This window comes from Neopelma chrysocephalum, unplaced genomic scaffold (genome assembly GCF_003984885.1).
Source record: "Neopelma chrysocephalum unplaced genomic scaffold, ASM398488v2 Primary Assembly neopelma1_135, whole genome shotgun sequence".
Lineage (NCBI taxonomy): Eukaryota > Metazoa > Chordata > Aves > Passeriformes > Pipridae > Neopelma > Neopelma chrysocephalum.
Window position 1 is genome coordinate 356,448 of NW_020897797.1, and position 7,150 is coordinate 363,597.

Sequence of the window (7,150 nt, forward strand, 5' to 3'; positions counted from 1 at the left end):
TATTACTAAATAACCAAATAAGGTTGTGATAAGACACTCCAGAGCACCAGAGGCTTTTATACAGAGTCATATGTTAGGAAACATCCCAGGTGTTGTGTTGCTTCCAAGTGCAGAGATCCCAAGTTCCCGAGTTTGTATTCAGGCAGCACAGTGAGCTATTCCCACTTGTGCTCTTTAATAAGGGTCTGACACTCCTAGTCAGCAAAGATCCCTTGATCCCAATGCAAGTGTAAGTTAACCTTGGTGTTCTGCCCACATTCCAACTCTGGTAATAGCTTTCTGTCTACCTAAATTCCCTGGGCAATTTTAATGGGAGGAGATATTTTTCAGTGTTGTAGAGCTTCACAGAAACACTACACAATGCTCCAGGACAAACTGAAAAAGAGCTTTATTCCAACAGAGCTGTGGGGGGAATTTAAGACCAGAGAGTAATTACTGAAGTTGGAACTTGGCCAAGGCACTACAACCGGGCCCCTTTGCTACCTACTCATCTGCTGCATTCCTCATTTGGGAGGTCATATCCATGAGGAAGGACTTTTTAAAGAAAATAATGCTGGTTGTTAAATGTTGATACATTGGCAGTTCCATTCTCTGTGCTGGGTATGGATGTCTAAATCCCATCCCTCCAACCTGCTTCTGTGCCCATTCCACCCAGACACTGTAGCTGGGTCTGCTCTTCTCTTCCCTGCATTAGTTTCAGTGTTACAAGTTTGTAATTCTAGTAATAATCAGGGAATGTGCTACTACAATTCAAAGGCAAACCATTAAATATGCAGCCCTGGTTCTACTGAATGAATAGGACATCAAGGAAAAAGGGAAAGGCTTTGATTCTGTTCCTGCCTTTGTTTATAGGTGCTGTTGGGTAATATTTTTTAGCTCAGCATAAACTCCTTCCATTTCCTCACTCTTGTTCACTTACCTGTTGAAAACTTTGGGCTTTGGATACACAGAATGGGGCTGATGCATCCCATTTCCCCAAAATAAGCTTTTTATGCAATTGCAGCAGCAGTATTAATACATTCACAAAGTTTTGGAGCAGGGTCTATAATTTATCAGGTGCCTTATGACAACATATCCCAGCTGGTTGGTTGTCAGTCAGGAATATTCACTTGTACTTATAGAAGATGAAGTGAGAATTTGAGATCTAGGCTGAACTTTCCCATGTCATAAGAAAATTCAGAACTTGGCCTAACTCCACACAGTTTTGCAATCAGCCATTTATAAAACAGATTGAATTAAAAATCTAGAGCTGAGCAGCCCTCAGTGCTGAAGAAATGTGGGATGAGAATAAAAAGTTTTGGAGTACATTGCTTAACCATTTCTTATGCAGAGCTGATCAAAGCCACGTGTTTGAGAGGCTGGAGCTGTCCTTCCATCAGGGATCATGGGATGTGCAGTCTTTTCTGGGGATCTACTGTGGCTTTCAACAGTCTTTTAAAATCACTGCATTTTTCTCTTTTCTGTCATGAGAAAAGAAATATTAATTTAAAAGTGAATGATGAGATTTTATATTAGAATATAAACATGTAGGCATAATTTTCATTAGGAGAGGCAAAAGTGACTGATTGTTGAAAACATCATAGCAGTGTCTGCATGTTTTTTTGGGTCCTGCTTTTCTTTTTAGAAGCTGAGATTGAGAAGAGAGGCTGTTGTGGTGCCATTCTTATTTTTATTAATCACGAAAGGACTGGCCCATGAAAGCCATGTGTTGTGGTCAGGTATTTCCTTGCTAGTCCTGAGCCTGCTGCTCGGGGACTGGCAATGCACCAGGGTCATTTCATAGGAGGGAGAAGGTGTCTGCAATTAATCAATAGAATGGGAAGATTAATTGCAGCACTGAGCTCAGAGAACCTCTCCTTGGACTAGATCATTCTCTTGACTAAGGCTTTGTAAAGCTACTGTAGGATCTGGACTTGAATAAACCAAACAGACCCATTGCTCCTGCTGAGCACTCACTTCTCTCCTCCTTGTCATGCCACCTCTCACACCACTCTCTTTTGCTCATGGTAGATGTTGTATTTTACTGTAACACTCCATCATGTTCAGCCTGTTTGAATTTATGACCACTCTTGATGGTCTCACTGAAAAGGAGACAATGAACCCCTTGGCAGCTTTAAATTTGAAAAATCAAAAAGTTTTTTATTATTCAAATTTAGAGATTTTTAACTCTGAAATTTCTAGTTCTCCTTTTCCTGATTACATCATCCTGTTCTAATTGTATGTTTTCTCCCTGTATTTAAGTGATCAGGCTCTGTTCCCTTTGCAGTGGGTTCTGTGGGTGGTAGGAGAGGGTGCCCTTGTGCTATTACCTCCCTGGGTTATTTAATGGAGGATATGCTTGCTGTAACCAGGCTAGAGCTGGCTGTTGCCTAAATTATGTTCTGCAATTCCAATTGCTGAAGGGCTGCCTTGGAAAGCTCAAATTAAACATAGGTAGAGAAAAAAGATCCTGTCTGTGTGCTACAGCTCTGAGGAGGCCAGTGCTGCCCTTCCTGTACAGCCCTGCTGCCCTTGTGCAACTGCACAAAGGGACTTCTGGCCTTCGCTTTTAACTCAAACTTCTTTAACCACTCCAGATCTGAGGACAGTGCCAGAAGCAATGCCAGCACTACAGCAAGGAAATGAAAGATAAGGATTAAAACCCTCTTAAACTCTGTTCTCTCTACTCCCCCTGGTAAATATATCCAAGTAACCTGCTTATATATCCAAATATGTATTCTCAAATTCTTTGACACAAAATCCCTGTGTTAGTTTGTGACTGGTGTGAGTTGACAACTGCCTGCTCCACACCCACATTTAAAAGCACACCCATTACTCTGGCTTGGAGCAGGGAAGCCCCAGGGGAAGCTTTGTGGCAGCAGATCCTCCACTGCTCTCACCAGCCTGCAGCTTCCAGCTCTTATCAGTGGTAAAATAGCCAAACCTACCACTGTTTTGGAACAACAAAGAATCCTCTTCTTGTCTCATCTTCCCCTGCTTAAAGATAATCTCTTAGGGATGTTTAGACTGGAATTATGGCCAGATTAGGTTGATGATGTGAATTGTAATGCCTTCCTTGTAAACACTCCTGAGGCCACTCTTGTTGTAAAACACCACGTGTCTGTGACGCTACTGACAACTGGAGACAAGATCCCCCCAATAGTCCTTAAAATGTTTAAACCTTGGAGGATCACCTTAGAGAAAGCCAAACCAATTTCTATTGCTTGCATATCAAAGCCACTTTTTCAGAACACAGTTAAAGAAATCACAGATTGGCCCTTCCTCCACTTCTCCTTAATTGGGCCAGTTAATGCCATTAAACAGATGTCTTCCTCGTGCAGGTATAATTATCCTTTCCAAAGCATTTTCACTGATTTGCCTCAGGCTTTTAAGCACTGCAATTACTCTCTTTTTTTTTTTTAATGCTAAAATTAATCTTAAGTCATTACAATTGCTATCGAAGCAGGAAAAATCAACTTCCTGAACTTTTACAATTATTACTCAGCAGTTGTAACAAAATTCCTTGTACCAGGCCCTATCTAGTTAAAATTTCATCCATGCCAGGCAGCCTGACAAGATCCACATCTCATTTTCCCGATGATCCCTAGTTAGTCCCTGAGGGATAACACTCCAGCCCCACTCCAGCCCCAATCAAGTGCCACAGGAACAATTAGGGAGATTTTGTATTATCTAAATGAAAGACTGAATTATGAAAATGTGAATTGCTGATTTTCCACTGAGGTTTTTCCATATGGGCCCAACAGTACTGGTGGCACCCAACCAGTCCTGTCTGTTGAGTTTTCTTTTTCCCCTCCCATCTTCACATGCTCTTTGCTGTTGTTGGAAATAAGATACTTTATAACTGTCTCAATTCTGAAGGACTTAAGCAAAATCTCTCAAGTATAGACAGTTAATTCATGCTCCCTTTTCTTCTGTCACTCCAAATACGTTTGGCATTTTAGACAGCAAGTAGAAGAATTCTGTGTTATTTACTATTTTCACTGATGTTTTATGCAGGTCATCTGCTTTAAAAGCAGTTTACAAATTATTTGCAGAATAAGAAGCGAGGAGAATAGAAATTAAGTGACAGATTCTCAGAATTTCTGCCAGTTTTGCAACTATTAAGCATCCAAGCTTTTCCTGAGTCTTGCATTAAAATGTTGTGAAATAGCAAGCAAAGAAAAGAGCACTCCTTATTTACAACCTCTTCACACATGTTTTGAAATTAAATTTGGTATTGAATTTTATAACAGGTTTTAGATAGTTTTGCAGTAAACTTTTGGTTGGGTCAGTAACTTCATCTTCTGGATTTTAAATCTACTTTTTTAACATTAACAACATAGATAACAAGCAGAAATAGTTATTACCTATTCAATTCTTAAATAGGATCTACTAACTGGTATCTCAGTGGGGAAGGGGAGGGCAAGGGACAGTTACTACACAACACAACAGGGGGATCGAGACAGGAACTTCTAGTGAACAATATTTGGAAAAATCTTGGCATTTATGAGGATTGTTGCCTGGGAGAGCTCCTGAGATTTCAAATGGCCAAACAGGCTAAGTGGCATTAACTCCAGTTTCTGACTTGCAGAAGATGATGGAGTGCATTGTTTCTGCCAAGGTTTTAGCTCAGTACCTATGAGCAGAAATGAATTACACTGAAACTTGAATGACAAAAGCATCAATTAATACTTAGTTTTTCCTTGGATTTTTATAGAATTCAAATATTTTATTATTTTATATTAAGTTTTTTCATTTGAAGCTGAAAACTATATATTTTAACTGACATCTTTTTAATAGTGATGAACAAAACTGGTAGCAGGGAGACTTCAGTACCAAATATCCGAATATACAGAAAAATACCCTTTATTTTTAATTTAAACTGTTTTTCATTGCTTTTATTCGGTTTGGCATTTGCTTGTGTGAATAAATTCATATATAAACAAAATCTCATTCAGTTCAGCACAACAACTTACATAGAGAGATAAAGAAATACCAATGGACACAACCACACAGGAAAATTGTACCTGGTAAAGTGTTAATTGTTTAACTGTACTTAGGAAATCACGACCTCTAAGTAGGTCTTATGCAGTCTTAAGGATTGAAAACTTGCTTTCTGGTCTTCTTCAGAAATGGGAACCACAGTCTTTTTTTCTAGGAGAGATGAAGTTTGTAAGTAAAATCTCAGCTACAAAACAAATCTTAACCTGCTCTCTTTATCACAGAATACTCTATTTTATTTTCTCAGGAAAAAAATTGTTATATGCATATAAATTCATTAAAATTCAAGAGAAGCCACGGTATAAATTACTAGTTAGAATGTTTTTTTCACAACATGTCTATTTAGAGAAAAACACTTTATAACTCTCCAATTGCTCAACTGTTTACCAGATTTTCATCTAAGATATATTTAGTGTTGGTATTTGATAGAGATATCCTATAATTACCTGTGCTGTATTTGCTGCTTGTCTCTTTGAAGTTTTAGTTGTAAGTGATGCCACTTTAGAAAAGCAGAATGCAGAACACAACTTTTAGCCCCATCCTTGCACACTCAAAACATCCATTGTGTTTAACAGGAATTTAGGTGAGTCAGGAATGCAGAAATAGCTCCTATGCAGTACCCTCTATGCAGATAGTTAAACAATGCAGTTGGAGAAACAAATAATAGAAAAAAGAAATATGCCAAGAAATAATACATAACAATATGTTTTCAGCAGACTTGATATCAAGTTGAGACTCTAAGGTGGAAAAATGACATTTGCTCCACAGAAGAAATGGTAGAAAGCCCTAATGCTTGGCTTAGGAAGGGAGAATTCTAGATAAAGAAGACAAGAAGAGCAAGCAAATACAAAGTCTAATAAGGATATTAATGAGGGTTTCCATCTCAGTTCTTTATTTCTTGACAGCTGGGACACACACAAGCCTTAGGTTAGACAAAGTGCTTTTCTGCTGCTACACCTCAGCTGGTTTTGTGATTGGAGCTGACAGTCACAAAAATGAATGCCGTGTTACTGACTGACAGATTTTACTCTTCATGCCTTTTATGACAATGGAGGCTGGGCAGGTCTTAAAAGAATTGCATCTGATGAAAACAGATTTTCTACTTACCATTAAATGAAGTTTCTTTCTGGCCTGGACTCCAGTATCTGTTCACTACATATTTTCATAGGCAGTGGACATCAATGCTTAAGAACTGTCACAGCAGAGGGCTCTGCAGATAAAAAGGGATGGACTAATTAGAGTCTCAACAAACACTGAACAACACTTCACTGTGTTCACAGAGAGGATGTGACTGTGGAAGGCAAAGATTTGTGTTTCTTTACTTTTCACAACCACAGGGCCTCTGTTTACACGCAAAGCACCAAGACTTGTGTGTAGCCTGGGCTGCCCTGTCATTACCATACATCCCAGTACATCACTCCGGCTCCGGATGCTTCACCAGTCAGGACTCAGGGCTGTGAGGTTGTTGCCCTCAAAATCGGGTTCCAGGTGTGCAACAAGCCAATAATGATGCACTAGAGAGAGATGCTGATTATTTATTTCAGAGCTGCAAAAGGCTGGGTGCTCGGTGGTGTTCCATGAATCAAGCACGGCCACTGGACTTTTCACGCCATTATTTACAGGCAGAAATTCAGAGTTACTAACTTTCCAAGCACAGCCCCTGTATTATGATTGATTAGGAATTTCCATACAAGTTACATAACCCCAGTGAACTTCTACACTTGCTCAGGAGAAGGGTCTTGACCTGGGCAGGGGTCTTTTTGACCTGTAGGCGTGATTTTTAGTATTATAATGACCACAGTTCAGCTATAGGATACATGGACTATATTTTGCCAAGTTAGCAATATATGCATAGACATACATCATCATCTTGATTTACTGCATCCTTGTAGCTTGTTAGTTCCTGGATGTCCTTAACTAGGGGATGCTGGCTGCTGCCTGTTCCGCTGACTTAGGCTTGAAAGCACGCGAAGATCTTATATCAAAGAACACCCCGATTTATGGCAATTTTGATATACTAAATTTTTTGCAACAAGGTGACACCGCAACACCGCGGGCAAAGCCAGGGTTAAGGCGCTCAGCAGAGCGGGCTCCGCGCCTCACGAGGGGCAGCCCCGCTCCCCGCGCCCACACAAAATGGCGGCCGCCCCTGAAGGAAGCGGCGGCGGCG

The 7,150-nt window shown here is 40.0% G+C and overlaps 1 long non-coding RNA gene across 4 annotated transcripts; it reads right to left on the reverse strand.

The window, feature by feature from the left end:
* Nucleotides 1-364: 364 nt before the first annotated feature.
* On the reverse strand, nucleotides 365-7,088 carry LOC113975192. Of its 4 annotated transcripts, none has more exons than XR_003536779.1 (3): nucleotides 6,088-7,088; nucleotides 5,007-5,960; nucleotides 365-1,460 (listed from the first exon to the last, which is right to left on the reverse strand). It is a non-coding gene; the product is annotated as an uncharacterized LOC113975192 (long non-coding RNA). The 4 variants fall into 4 exon arrangements; XR_003536778.1 differs by lacking the exon at nucleotides 365-1,460 and having other exon boundaries at nucleotides 5,011-5,960; nucleotides 6,088-6,190; nucleotides 6,725-7,088; XR_003536777.1 differs by lacking the exon at nucleotides 365-1,460 and having other exon boundaries at nucleotides 5,011-5,133; nucleotides 5,427-5,960.
* Nucleotides 7,089-7,150: the final 62 nt, after the last annotated feature.